At 37.6% G+C, this 14967-nt stretch overlaps 1 long non-coding RNA gene across 24 annotated transcripts in view; it reads right to left on the reverse strand.

Annotated features, from left to right (window-relative positions):
- Window positions 1-14967, reverse strand: part of LOC144381380 (uncharacterized) — a 340649-nt gene that overhangs the window by 1971 nt on the left and 323711 nt on the right. For 20 of the 24 annotated variants that reach the window (XR_013446486.1, XR_013446498.1, XR_013446481.1 and 17 more), the window contains 2 exons: window positions 7175-7296; window positions 6071-6235 (listed from right to left, as the gene is read on the reverse strand). This is a non-coding gene — a long non-coding RNA (uncharacterized LOC144381380). Of the gene's footprint in view, window positions 1-64; window positions 370-2150; window positions 2593-6070; window positions 6236-7174; window positions 7303-14967 lie in introns of those variants that run through there. The other 4 variants (XR_013446495.1, XR_013446499.1, XR_013446496.1 and 1 more) reach the window with 3 other exon arrangements.

Raw genomic sequence — 14967 nt, forward strand, 5'->3', positions numbered from 1 at the left:
GTATCATCAGGAATCATGTTTAAGTAGGGCTATCCTGCTTCTATCCTTTGATGTCCAGACCTACCTCTCCTTTCCATGAAGAATACAGCACATAGGATCTCTGATTAAATATACTGTGTCTTGGTGGATGGCATCCCACCCTCACAGTGTTTCCATTGAGCTGGTGCTCCAGTTGCATCTTTACAAGGCCATCCCAGTGTTGTCTGATATCAGCTGCCTCTGGGTATTATGATATGTGATATGATCCCATGATCTCAGATGCATTTCATTATGAAGTTATTCTCATGGTCAGATGCTATGCTATGTGGGATTTTATGCCTGTGGATCAGGCATTCCATAAACCACCAAATAGCAGTGCTGGCTAAGGCCCTAGGACAGAAGAGGCAAACCCATTTCTAGATTAAGTATCCATTCCTATGAACGCCTGACTCCTCCAGGATGGAAGTGGCCTAATGTAATTAACTTGTCACCAAGTGACCAGTTGGTCTTCATGAGGAATACTGCCATACTGGGGATCCAGCTTTGGTCTCTGTTGCTGGCAGGCTGGAACTTCACAGCCAGCCATAGCTAGATCAGACTTGATAAGTGAGAGTCCATGCTTTTGGGCCAAAAGTCACCCCCATCATATGCCCATAATACCATCATGTATTGATAATAAAAGCTAGCTAACATTGATTGGCCAAGTCATTTTATCCACTTAATTGTTTAGTGCCTCTTCCATACTCAATGCTTTCTGGTAGCTATTAATGTGTGGTACAAAAATCTTCATGCTTTGTGTCCACTCTAATATGTCCATCCAAATACTTCTACCCCAGAACTACATTCTTCAGATCTTCCAGTTCTTTTCTTTTGAGGTCTTTGAGGGTTTATTTTAGGCCAGTGACCACTGCCCAGGTGTAGGTAAATGTTCTCACTTTGAGTAACTGCTCCTTCCAAACAAAGTGTATGACCAAGTACCTTGCTCACAGCTCAGCCAGTTGGGAAGATTTTCAATCTCTCTGTCTTTCAGGGACATACTGACAGTAGCTGAAATGCAAATGCTGTCCATTTTTGGCTTAGACCCACATATTTAAATGACCGAGGTGCAAGCTGGGGTCTCCTTAAGTCTTTGGCCAAATATTAAGCTGTGTACATACAATGAGAGACTCTGTGAGGTCTGGCAAAGAGTAACAATGATGTGAGCTATGCTGTGAAATGGACAGAGATTCTAGAGATGACACGGGATAGAGAGATGTTGGAATTCCAACCCACAAAGTAGAGAAATCTTACTGAGCACCCCAGGCATTCAGACTCCAGCAAGGCCTCTATGCCTAGAATAAGGATTATTTTGACTACCATGACAAAGCTAGCTTAAAACCAAGCCTTCATAGGATCAAGGTGGTCTGCCAGTAAATTAACTGCCTGTCAATAAAACCCCCAAAACTCAGGACTTTATAAAGGACCATAATAAAATTCAGATTCTTGATAATGGAATATTTACAATGTCTAGCATACAATAAAACACTGCTACATAGGCAAAGAATCAGAAAAAGGTGACTTAAAACTAAGAGGAAAAAAAATCCAGTGATAACAAATATGTAGCAATTAGTAGATAAGCTCTTTAAAACAGCTATTATAAAATATGTCCAAGAATTTCAAGAAGAAATGATATTATGAGTGGAGGGAGTAGCATCCCAGCAGAAAAACAGAAACTGTAAACAAAATTGTAAATGCTAGAACTGTAAACTATACTAGAAATGACAAATTCACTGCATAGGACACTGCACCCAAGAAGATCAGTAAGCTTGAAAACATTAAAAATTAAAAGAAACTACCAAACTAAAACACAGAGAGGGAAAAAAGATTTTAAAAAAAGAAAAAGAACAAGGTCTTAAGTGACATGTGGGAATATCAAGAAGTCTAATATGTGTGTATTTGGAATCCTAGAAAGAGAAGAGAGAGGGGGGCTGGGGTAGAAAATATATGTGAAAAAATAATGGCTGAAAATTTTCCAAATTTGATTAAAAATAATAATCCAGAGATCCAAGAAGCCCAAGGAAGCTGAACACAAAGAAAGCCACACCTAGGCACATCGTAGTCAAAATGCTGAAAATTAAAAAAAAAGAGACAATTTTTATTTTTTTTAAGATTTTATTTATTCATTTGTCAGAGAGAGAGAGCGCAAGAAGGGGGAGCGGCAGGGAGAGGGAGAAGCAGGCTCCCTGCTGAGCAAGAAGCCCAATGCAGGACTCGATCTCAGGATCCTGGAATCGTGACCTGAGCCAAAGGCAGATGCTTAACTGACTGAGCCACCCAGGTGTCCCAAGAGACAATCTTTAAAGCAGTAAGAGGTGAAGATACATTACATAGAGAGTGGCACCCAGCTGTGGGTGCTGGATTCAGGGCCTGGGATAATGACCAGTCTTCTGCCAGCAACCATCACTCTTCCCCACTGGTGCTCATGGCAAGGCCCAGCCTTCGTGCTGTGTCCTATTGGGTCCCAGCTCTTCCTCACTCAGTGATAGGAAGTGAAGGACAGTGATAAGAAAAACTGGTGAATTCTTATCAAAAACAGTGCTGGCTATAAAATAAGGTGATGATAATTTTGAAGTTCTGAAAAAAAAAAAAAAAAGACCTGTAAAAGTAGAATTTTAAATCCAGGAAAAATAATCCTTCAAAAATGAAGGCAGTATAAAGAATTTTCAAATAAACAGAAGTTGAGACCTTTTCTCAGTGGTAGACTTGACTAAAATAAATGACAAAGATAAATCTCTGGGTTGAAGAAAAATGATAATGGATAAAAACATGGATCTTCGGGCACCTGGGTGGCTCAGTGGGTTAAATGTCTGCCTTTGGCTCAGGTCATGATCCCAGGGTCCTGGGATTGAGCCCTGCATCGGAGATCGAGCCCCACATCGGGCTCCCTGCTTGACGGGGGGCCTGCTTCTCCCTCCTCCCCTGCTCGTGCTCTCTCTCTCTGCCTTGCTATCTCTCTCTCAAATAAATAAATAAAACTTGAGAAAAAACCATGGATTTTCATCAATGAATGAAGAGCATGAGTAATGAGAAATGTGAAGCTAAAATGGAAAGGCTTTTGCTTGCATCTTAATTTCTTTAAAAACATTTTACCTAGGGGTGCCTGGGTGGCTCAGCCAGTTAAGTATCTGACTCTTGATTTCTGCTCAGGTCATGATCTCAGGATCGGGGGATCGAGCCCCACATCAGGCTCTGTGCTGGGTGTGGAGCCTGCTTAAGATTCTCTCTCTCTCCCCCTCTCCCTCTGCCCCCCCAAAAAAGAAAAAAACAAAATAACCCATATTTGACTTTAAAAAATAATAATATATGGTGAGTTAAGTTTTATAACTTGAAGAAGTAGAATATATGACAACGATAGTGCACAGTTGAGTGGGGGAGTGGGGCAAATGGAAGTTACTGTTACAAGGTGTTTACGTTCTTCAAGAAGTGGTATGATATAAGTGCAAGGTAGATTGAATTAAGTTAGGATGCCTATTGTAATCCTTAGAACAACCACTAGAAAAGCAAAAGAGCCAGTAGAAGAGATAAAATTGATTACTTAAAAAAAGAAGAAGAAGAAACAAAAGGAAACCTGATGAATCCTAGAGAAGGCAGGGGAGATGGGGAAAAGGAACAGGGAGGAAGACATAGGAGCAATTACCAAGGCAACAGATTTAAACCCTAAATGCAAATGGTCTAAACATTTCAATGAAAAGGGTGACTGAAATTACCAATTTGGATAAAAATCAAGACCTGACTGTATGCAGTCTACAAGAAACTCACATTAAATATAAAGACAGATAAGTTAGAAGTTAAGAGAATGGGAAGATTCATAACAAGTAAACACTAATGATAAGAAAGTTCAAGAGGTTATATTAATATTTGACAATGAGGATAGGGATGGTGTATTACGAGAGACACAGGGAGATATTTCATAATGATTAAAGGAGAAATTGTTTAAAAAGAAAGAATGAGGGCACCTGGGTGGCTCAGTCATTAAGCATCTGCCTTTGGCTCAGGTCATGATCCTGGGGTCCTGGGACTGAGTCCCCCATCCGGCTCCCTGCTCAGCAGGGAGTCTGCTTCTCCCTCTCCCTCTGCCCACACCCCACCACTTGTGCTTTCTCTCACTATCTCTCTCTCTCTCAAATAAATAAATAAAATCTTTAAGAACAAAAAAGAAAGAATGATTCAAAGTGTGTATGTCACTGATAGCAGAGTTTCAAAATGCGTGAAGCAACAACTAATAGAAATAAAGGGAAAAAGAGAGAAAATCATAATTATCAGTGAGATTCTATCACTCCTCTCCCCAAAAAGTGATACATCATGTAGATTAAAATACTTAGTAAGTTTATAAAACATTTGTATAACTTCATCAACCAATTAAAACAATCATCAGTTGTAGAACACTGCATGAAAGGACTGTGGAATATATATTCTTTTCAAGTACGCATGGAACATTCACCAAGATAGACCATCTACTGAGCCATAAAAAATATTATAATTTCAAAAAATTGAAATTATACAGAATATGTCCTGTGACTATGTTCTAGATTTAAGTTAGACATCAATAACAAAATGTATTTAAAAATTCCTCAACATATTTATAAATTTAGCAAACACTTCCAAATAAGCCATAGGCCAAAGAAGAAATCGCAAGGAAAACTAGAAAATATTTTGATAATAAAAATACAGCCTATCAAAATGTATGGAAGGTAGCTTAAGAGGTGCTTGGAGTGAAATTTATAGATTTAAATTCTTATATTATAAAAAAAAAAAAGCTTAAATCAATTCATCGATGATTCCACTGTAAAAATCTGGAAAAAGAAGAGTAAAATACATCAAAAGGAAGCAAAGAATAAAGATATGAGCAGAATGACTGAAATAGAAAATAATAAGAAAAAAAGTCTTTATTGCAGATGACATAATCATATACTTAGAAAATACCAAAGAATGTACCAAAAAACCCCTGCTATAACTAATAACTGAATTTAGCAAGATCACAAGATAAAAGGTCAACATGTAATTATCTATTATGTATCAGTGTACTAGCAATGAACAATTGAGAAATAAAATATTAAATTGCCATTTAATTATCATAAAAATGATGAGGGATAAATGCAACAAACTATGTGGAAGACTGATTCCTACACTAGAAAGCAAAAAACATTGCTTATAGAAATTTTAAAAAGCTTAAGTAAATTGAGAAATTATACCATGTTCATGGGTTGGAAGATTCCACAGTGTTAAAAGTCAGTTTATACCATACTGGTCTATCAGGTCAATGCACTTCCAACCAAAATCCAAAAACTTTTTTTCTGAGAAATTTCCAAACTCATTCTAAAAGTTACATAGGAAGGGAAAAGGAGGAAAATTCAAAAACCAATTTTAAAAAAGAATAAAGTTGGAAGACCTATACTACCTGAATTCAACAATACAATAAAAATGGCAGTGTGATATTAGCTTAAGTATAAACATCTAGACGAATGGAACAGAAAATAATGGCCAAAAATAGATCCAAACTTATAAAGTCAATTGATTTTTAACATTGGGCCAAAGCAATTTGTGGGGGAAATGAAAGTCTTTCCAACAAATAATGCTGGCACAACTAGATTCCATTTAGAAAAATATAAACTGGACTTAATACCTTACACCATACACAGAAATTAATTCTAGATATATAATAAACATAGATGTAAAACTAAAACAAAAAAGTTTCAAGAAGAATTCTTAGAAGAATATCTTCATGATTTGGGAATTTGGCAAAGATTTCTTGGGAAGAATCATCATAAAAGAAAATTATCAATAAATTTGACTATATCAAAATTTAAAATGTTTGCTTATCTAAAACACATCATTTAGGGGCACCTGGGTGGCTCAGTCGGTTAAGCCTCAAACTCTTGGTTTCAGCTCAGGTCATGATCTGGGGGTGATGGAATGGAGCCCCTCATTGGGGCTTAGTGCGGAGTATGCTTGCGATTGTCTCCCTCTCCCTTTGCCCCTTCCCCCTCCCATGCTCTCTCTCTCAAAGTAAATAAATAAAATCTTAAAAAAAAAAATCACTTAAATGGGGTACCTGGGTGGCATAGTCAGTTAAGCATCTGACTCGTGGTTTTAGCTCAGGTTGTGATCTCGGGATTATGAGATTGAGCCCCATGTCAGGCTCCATGCTCAGTGCAGAGTCTACTTGAATTTCTCTCTCTCTTTCTCCCATTGTTCCTCCCGATCATTCTCTCTCTCTCTCTCTGTGTCAAATAAATAAATAAGTCTTTAAAAAAATCACTTAGAAAATGGAAAGGCAAGCCTCAGAGGGCACGAAAATCTTTGTGATACAAGTATCTGAAAACGGGCTTAAATCCAGAAGTAGAAACAATGCCTACAAATGAATTATTAAAAAATAGTCAGCCCAGTTTAAAAATGGGCAAAAATCTTAAATAGACATTTCACAAAGGAAGATGTAAGAGACTGTCCAACAAACACACGAAAAAGCACACAGCATCGTTACTCATCAGGGAAATGCAAATTAAAACCACACGAGATAGGACTACACTTCACTAGAATGGGTAAAAATTTTAAAAAATTAACAACACTGAATATTCATGAGGATTTAGATCAACTAGAATTCTTATACACTGTTGACGGAAGTATACAATTGCACAACCACTTTGAAAAAACTTTTGTCTGTTTTATATAAAGCTAATCACCTATCCTATGATTCAGCAATTCCAATCGTAGGCATTTAGAAAGAGAAATGAAAACATACGACCAAAGGTTTCTACAAAACTCTTCATGGCAGCTTTATTCATATTAACCCCAAACTGGCAACAATTCAAATATCATCTATGAGAGAATAGGTAAATAATAGGATAGTCACACCCTGGTACAGTCATCCCTGCTTATTTGTCGAGGATAATGTCCGAGACCCCCAGTGGTTGCCTGAAACCACAGATATTACTGAACTCTATATACACAATGGTTTTTCCTATACATACATACCTGTGATAAAGTTAAATTTATACACTAGATACAGTAAATGATCAACAAAAATAATAATAAAATAGAACAATTATAACATTATACTATAATAAAAGTTGTGTGAATGTGGTCTCTCTTTTAAAATATCTTTTTGTACTATACTCACCCTTCTTCTTGTGATAATGTGAGATGATAAAATGCTTACCCGATGAGATGAAGTGAGGTGAATGACAGGCATTGTGACATAGCATTAGGCTAATATGGACCTTCTGAAGATCTGTCAGAAGGAGGATCATCTGCTTCTGGACTTTGGGTGACCACAGATAACTGAAACTATGGAAAGGGAAATCACGGGTCAGGGAACACTACTGTATACTAGTCAGTGATAAAAAGAGATAAACTACTGACGTACTCAATAACAGATAATCTCAGAAACATTGTGTGGAGCAAGAGATATGGGACATGCAAGTGCTTACTGTATAATTCCATTGCTATGAAGTTCAACAGGCAAAACCGATCTATGGGGATAGAAATCAGAATACAATGGTTTTCTTTGAAAGGGCAGGAATTGACTGGTTATGGGTATGAGCGGACTTTCCGAGGAAATAGAAATGTTGCGTATCTCATTAAAGGTGTGAATTGCAGAGATGTATGCATTTGCTAAAACACATTGAAATGTGCAGATCTGTGCATTTTAGTATGTGTAAACTTACCTCAATAAAATGAAGGATTCATGAAAACTAATTTGATATTTTATTCAGCCAGTAAAATAGCAAGGTTATTTTTACAGGCCATGAACAAGTAAGAATTTTGATTTATGTGTTTTTGTATGAATTCAATGACATATTCTGGCTATTTTCCCTACTATATTTAGTGAGTTTCTGAGACAATTTAGACTATTATTGAACTCCATTTGGCCTGCTATCTGCAGCCTATAAATACGCACTGACACTAAATTGCGGTTTCGTGGTCACCAATGCATGATTTCAAATGTGTGTGACTCTCTCTTGACACCACTCTCCTTACAACGACTCAGTTAGGCCCTGGAGAGTTGATTTATCCTGATGAAATGCACGACAATACTTCCGCAGTTTAAAAGCTTTTTCTTTTTTTTCACTTGTTTTCACTTTAAACTACTTGCTATCCAGGGTCTATTACATGAGTAAGACATTTTAAAACTACATATTTATTTGCTTACATGATATACTTTGAAGACTTACAACCTATACAGTATCACTTTAACTCAAAGATTTCAAGAGAAAATATATACACCATTGTACTGGTGCTCACCTGGAGCCTACCGATAAATATGTATTTGCCTTATCAAAGAAACAAACTTGACACAATATGGAAGCGATGACCCAATGGAAAGGAAGATTGTGCAGATACAAGTATATGACAAGTGTTATTAGTTTTTATGTAAATTTTAAAAATGCTTTATTCATTAATTTTGGAATGCATTAATGAAGTATCCACAAGGCAACCATACACTCATCCAATCAGCAAAATTGCATCCTTGTATAAATTAGGAATCTACTCTCATAGATATATATTTCAGTAAATACGTTATGTCAGCATTCAAACTTGCTTTAAAACATGGGAACATAACCCTAGATATTATGATATAACAGGGCACAGGATGAGTAGGTAGTTTTATTTAGAACAGCAAGACAGAGTTACTTGGAATAAATCTATGCCTGAGGAGCAGGAGGGAAATTGAAAATAACTGTCTTTGTCTTAAAATGTTGCATACAACATTATTTAAGATAAGTCACTATTTAAACTGTCCAAAAGCTTGTGCAAATGTTCTTCTCATCTAGAAAATCACTTGAACAAATGTTAAAATCAGCCTATGAATGTAACTTTTTAGTTCCTTCTCTCTGTTTCAGATCTGTTGATGAAATAGGTTCCAAGTGGGAGAAACATTTTTTTCAAAACCAAATGCAGTTTGCCTTATATACTTAGGTCTTCCGTATAGCATGGTGACGGAGATGTCTAGTAAGTGCTCAGACAACTGGTTTATCAATTTGTCTGCACACTGGGTTGTCCTGGGTGGTCTAGAATAATACCAATGCCTAGGTCCCACCCCCCAAAGATTCTCATGTAATCGGTAGGAGTTGTGGCCTGGCCATTAGAGCTTTCTAAAGACTTTTAGGATGATTTTAATGCGCAGCTAAAATTAAGAAGTACTGCTCTAGAAAGTAAGTGGTAAATGGTCACAGAAGGGGGAATTCTCTGTGTTGGAATTCTGGATTTATCAGAATAATCTTAATGGAAAATGTGACAATTAACTGTAATGCGACGAACAGGGTTCGGTTGCAGAAAACAGAAGCTACTCTACCAAGTTTAAACAGAAATGAATGTATCTTGAAATATTAAATGGTTTCCAGCTCACTGGGAAGGCTGGAGGAATAGATGGTAAAAATTGAGCTTTTAGAAACAGCCATCAAAAAAAAAAAAAAAGAAATCCTGTCATTTGCAACAACATGGATGGAACTAGAGGGTATTATGCTAAGTGAAATAAGTCAATCAGAGAGACAATTATCATATGATTTCACTCATATGTGGAATTTAAGAAACAAAACAGAGGAGCATAGGTGAAGGCAGGGAAAAATAAAACAAGGTTCAATCAGGGAGGGAGACAAACCATAAGAGACTCTTAATCATAGGAAACAAAAATGTTGGAGGGGAAGTGGGTGGGGGATGGGCTAACTGGGTGATGGGCATTAAGGAGGGCACGTGATATAATGAGCACTGGCTGTTAATATGCAACTGATGAATCACTGAACTCTACCTCTGAAACTATTAATATACTATAATTAATTGAATTTCAATAAAAAAAATTTAAAAATTAAAAAAAAAAAGAAACAACTTTGGGAGCCATGTTTCAGAACTGAGCCATTCAGGGAGCTGTGACAGAATCATGAAGTTATTGCTACACTGCCAATTCCCTAAACAGGCCTCCACTCCCACAATGAGAAAGACAGCAGCCTCAGGAAATGCGCATGACTAGGAGACCACCACAGAATACTTAAGCACCTCTGAATGGGTTCAAGAAATGCAGAAGTTTCTCTTTGGCAAAGTTTCTTGTAGTAGGTGACCAATAGGAATAAAGACAGCAAAAATAGCATGACAAAGGTAGAGACATATAAAAGAGCATGGGACATGGCTCAGGTCTGTAAGTAACTGGTTATAGTAGGAGCACAAGATGAAAATGGTGAGTGGTAAGAAATGAAAAAAGAAAGGACTGATACAAATGGGAGAGGTAGGGAATGTGTGATCCTGTTTGATATGCAAACTTAAAATTTTGGAATTTAATGGGATTCGAAAAGGCAACGCAGTGCTGGTGCTGTAACCAAGAGCCCAGTGTCTGGAGCTAGAGTCCCTGATTTGGGTATCAGAGCCAACACTTACTAGCTATGTGACCTTGGGCATGTTACTCAGCCTCTTTGTGAGAATTAATACATGCAAATGCTTAGACAGAATAAAAGCACATTACGTGTACTTTAAAAAGCACTTGTTTGATGATGATGATGATGATGGCAATGGTGGTGATGAACAGTAAAGAATGAGAAGACCTCTCAGGATGAATGCTACAAGTTGTGGGTCATCTACTCCCTCCAGTACACCTCCCCCATCACAGAAAAATGTGATTTTTTTTTTTTTTGGTTGAGAATCACCACATGAAAGGGAAAAGAAACAAAAGTTCACATGCTTTTGCAAGAGTCCAGGTAGGACACAGATGATGAAGACCTGAACTAAGGCCATAGCAGTGACTGTGTTCCAATGGAGCCCATGTGCTTAAATGTAGGTGTCAGTGAGAACCAACGTATGAGCACACCTATGGGTGCGTCCTTCATCCACACGTGCACAGCTGAGAAACTCCCATAAAAAATAAAAACAAACAGTAACTTCTATTCCCAACAATACAATTCATTTTTGCAAGCTGTAGTGTTGCTTAACTCATTTACTAATGTTGGCATGTATTTTTTTTTGTATTTTTATTGTTGTTGTAGATTCATTAGAATTTTCTATGTAGACGATCATGTTGTCTTTGAATAAAAACAGTTTTACTTAAAAATTTCCAACCTAGAAAGGTGGACAGCCTTGCCTTGTTCCTGATCGTAGTGAGAAAGCACTCACACTTTCACAATTTAATATGATGTGATCTGCTTGTTTAGTAAATGTCATTCATCACATTAAGGAAGTTTCTGTCTTCTTTGCTGAGAATTTTTATCATGAATCGATGGTACATTTTATCATATGTTTACCTTTTTTTCCCCATTAATACTATGAATTATATTGATTTAGTCATTAAGATAAATTTGCATTCCTGAGTTAAATCCCTTTTGTTGTGATATATTACTCATTTTATATATTTCTGGATTGGATTTGCTAAAATTTTGTTAAGAATTTTTGTCTGGTACAGTACAAGTACTAGCGTACTGCTGGTTGCACAGAATGAGTTGAGAAGTTCTTCCTCTTCCTCTATTATCTAGAATAGTTCAGGTAACACTAGTGTTCTTTTTCTTACCTGTATTTTTTTTTAATTTTTAAATTTTTTTTCTTTTTTTTAATTAACATACTGTATTGTTTGTTTCAGGGGTACAGGTCTGTGATTCATCAGTCTTACACAATTCATTGCATTTTTGGTAGAATTCACCAGTGAGGCCATCTCAGCCTGGAGTGTCCTTTGTGGATTTACTTTAAGTGCACAGACTTTCTTTATCCTAGCTTATTAGTTTGATGCATACATTTATCATTTTCTTTGCTCCTTATTTCTTTCTGTAACTCAGATTTTCTTTCTAGGATGATATTATTTTCCTTCTACTTGAAGCAAATATTTTAGAAATTCCATTTTGAGTGTCCATTGGTATTTAATGCTCAAAAGAAAACTTGCACATGATGCCAGCACCACAATTATCGACTAACATCTGTAGCCATATCATCTATATTTTATCTTCTTGGGGTAGATGACCTTTCCGTGCACCTAGCTAAAGCCTGCACTTGCTCTTGGACACTAGACTTCACCCCCTTTCGCTACTCAAAAATACTGCTCCAGCCATTTTCTCCCATTACCCTACATTTTTGGGGTCATCTATCAACATATAAGTATGCAATTATTTGTACCATCTTTAAAGCAACGATCTCTTGACCCCACATTCAAATTTTGTATGTTTTGGGTTCAACCAGGGAAGGAGAACCAGTAGGCTAGACACGCACACGTGCACACACACGTGCACGTGCATAGACGGATTTACACAAGAGGAGAATGGACTTAGTGTTGTGGAGGTTGGGCGGGCACTCTCTGTGAGACTGTCTCTGTGTCTAATAGTGCTCAAAGCCCAGGCAGTCAAGATAGGAAGATGATGAGCAGGCTGGAACCCCATAAGAACAGATTAAAACTCGGGTCCATTCTTGTTGTCTCTGACCTTGATGATAAGGGTATGCTTCAGAAGCCCAGGACTCTCCTTCATGCAGATGAAAACACACACCTCATTCCAGGAGTTGGAGAAGCTGAAGGAAGATCCAGGGGCAAAGAGAGAGTAATTGAAGGCCCAGTAAAGTGATTCAGTAAATCAGCAACAACATGGTCAAAGCTCCACAATACAGAAATATTTTATAATTTCCCTTCCCTTCCGCTGTCTGGAGTCTTTGCAACCCAGGAAAATTAGGAGGCGTTCATTTTTTTCTCCCTTTTTCCCACCCCAAAAACTAGACGAACTAACCTAGAAGGGGGAGGGAGAGTAGGCATTGAAGACTGAGACCATGTATTTACCACCATGTTAGACCCTAGGGTTATAAATCTCACTTACTTTGAGAGAAGGAAAGAAAAGCATTGGCCTGGATTGAGATCAAAGATAAGATGAAAAGGGCACATCTTAAATGCAAGAATGGGACTGGACAAGTAGCTGAAAGTAGCTGCAAAGCGATGGGATTCTGCCAGAGTATCAATGAGGAGGGTGATGGGGGATTTAAGTAGGACATGACTAAAGGCATAAAGACCAAGCAAGAAGCTTCTTCAGAAAATCAGTCTAAGCATGATAAAGGCCTAATTATTCTTATAAATTTGTTAGTTGAAAATAATGACACTGGCTGAAATTAAAAAGGAAGAGGTATTGAATATTGTTGGATATTGTGGTGCGGAACTGATGAAGAGATTGTCCACCGTCACAGGGTTGGGACTTCGAATCAGAACACCTGCCTTCTCTTCTCCAGTTCCATCATTTCCATGGACAAGGCATTTGACCTCACTGACCCCCAGCTTCGCTCTGTAAGGTGTAGGTCATATTTGTGCTATTTACGTTAAGTGCTTGGGTAGAGCCCAAACAAGATGACTTATGAGAAAATATTTGGAAAACTTAAAAATGTAAGATCGTATTAGTAAGCAAACCAAGAAGATTAACTTGATTTTGCATTTTAAACCATTAAAGCATTTTCTTTATTTCCATCTGGTGAAGTTAGATGGTCAGGGAAACAAGGGAAGAGAACGGGTAGGATGGGAGAACTGCATTCGCCCATCATTTTGGTCAGTGCGAAGAGACAGGCAGGCAGGAAAGAGCCCCTCATCTGATTGCCTGAGAGCTCAAATGCACACCTTTCATCCTTCTGTCAGGCTGATCGCATATCCTCCAACCCGCATAGTCTCATTTACACGCAGTTTCCCAGATAAGGATGCCGCTGCTGCTCACTTGCGAGATTTCCAAAGTCACTAATAAAAAGGTAACTTGCTATGTGCTACGAGAGATGACAAGCGCACCTTGGGATGAATGATGGGTAAAGAATTGTCATTTCTTTTCTCAAAATCAGGCTATCCCCGGCTCATGTGGCTTGGCACCTGTGGCTTGTCAGCAATTACACGTGGAAGCCGACCCATTCAAAGCTGCCCCTGCAGAGCAGCTTTAGGGCCGTTGCCTTCTGTCTGTCTGTACGTGGTTTCAAGGCACTACGACGCGTATTTGAGCAGGAGCTTTGAAATCAGCTTTCTTTCCCTTTTTAACATTTTCTCCCGTTTCGTTTTTAAGTGTGATCTGATTAGCTTTTAATCTAGGATTTAGGGAGGAAGGGAAATTAGCCATCCCGTTGGGTTCATGATTATTCTGGTTATACTTGGACTTCGTTTTCTAAGTGATTTGATAACTGACTCATGTTAGAAATGGTAGCTGTACTTCAAAGATGTTTCCAAGTTGCTTGTGTCACAACAGTGCCTTGTTGGTGGTAAGCAATATGAACAATAACAAAAACATTTATTTTTTTACTTAAAATGTACCAGGCACTGTTCCAAGCACTTTATGTGAATTACTTAATTTCATCTTCAGTACAATGCTATGATTATGCCCATTTTACATATGAGAAAATTGAGGCATACAGATGTTGACTAATTTACTAATTTGAAATATATACGTAAAATTACATACTTATGTTTTATAAAAATGAAAACAGTTATATGAACTGCCAAATTATTCTCTCTAAAACACAAGACATTCTGTAATTCCTTAGCTCAGAAATATTTAATAAATACCCTTGTCTATCAAATTTAGTGTAAATACCAGATCTCTCGAATTGCGATTCTAATTTCTGTCTTCAGCCCTGTTTTTGAGCAATTCCCAGCTCTTCCTAAGCAAGAGAGGTTTTGTGCCCCCCACTCCCCAGGAGGATATTAGGCAATGTCTGGAGATATCTTTGGTTGTCACAACTTGGGAGAGGTTACTAGCATTTAGTAGGTAGAAGTCAGTGATCCTGCTAAACATCCTAAAACACATAAGACAATCCCTTCCCACGACAAAGAATTATGTGGCCCAACTATCAACAGTACCAAGGTTGAGAAACACTATCCTAACCTATTTTCCAGCCAAACTGAACAACTTGAGCTTCCTTAAATAGTCTCTGTGTTTCATTTTTGTAGCTTTCTTTCCTTTATTTCTTCAACATATTCTTAGAGCACCTACTATGTGCGAGGCCCCATTATGTGTAAGACATGATTCCTGATCTCACACA

This window comes from Halichoerus grypus, chromosome 3 (genome assembly GCF_964656455.1).
Source record: "Halichoerus grypus chromosome 3, mHalGry1.hap1.1, whole genome shotgun sequence".
Classification (NCBI taxonomy): domain Eukaryota; kingdom Metazoa; phylum Chordata; class Mammalia; order Carnivora; family Phocidae; genus Halichoerus; species Halichoerus grypus.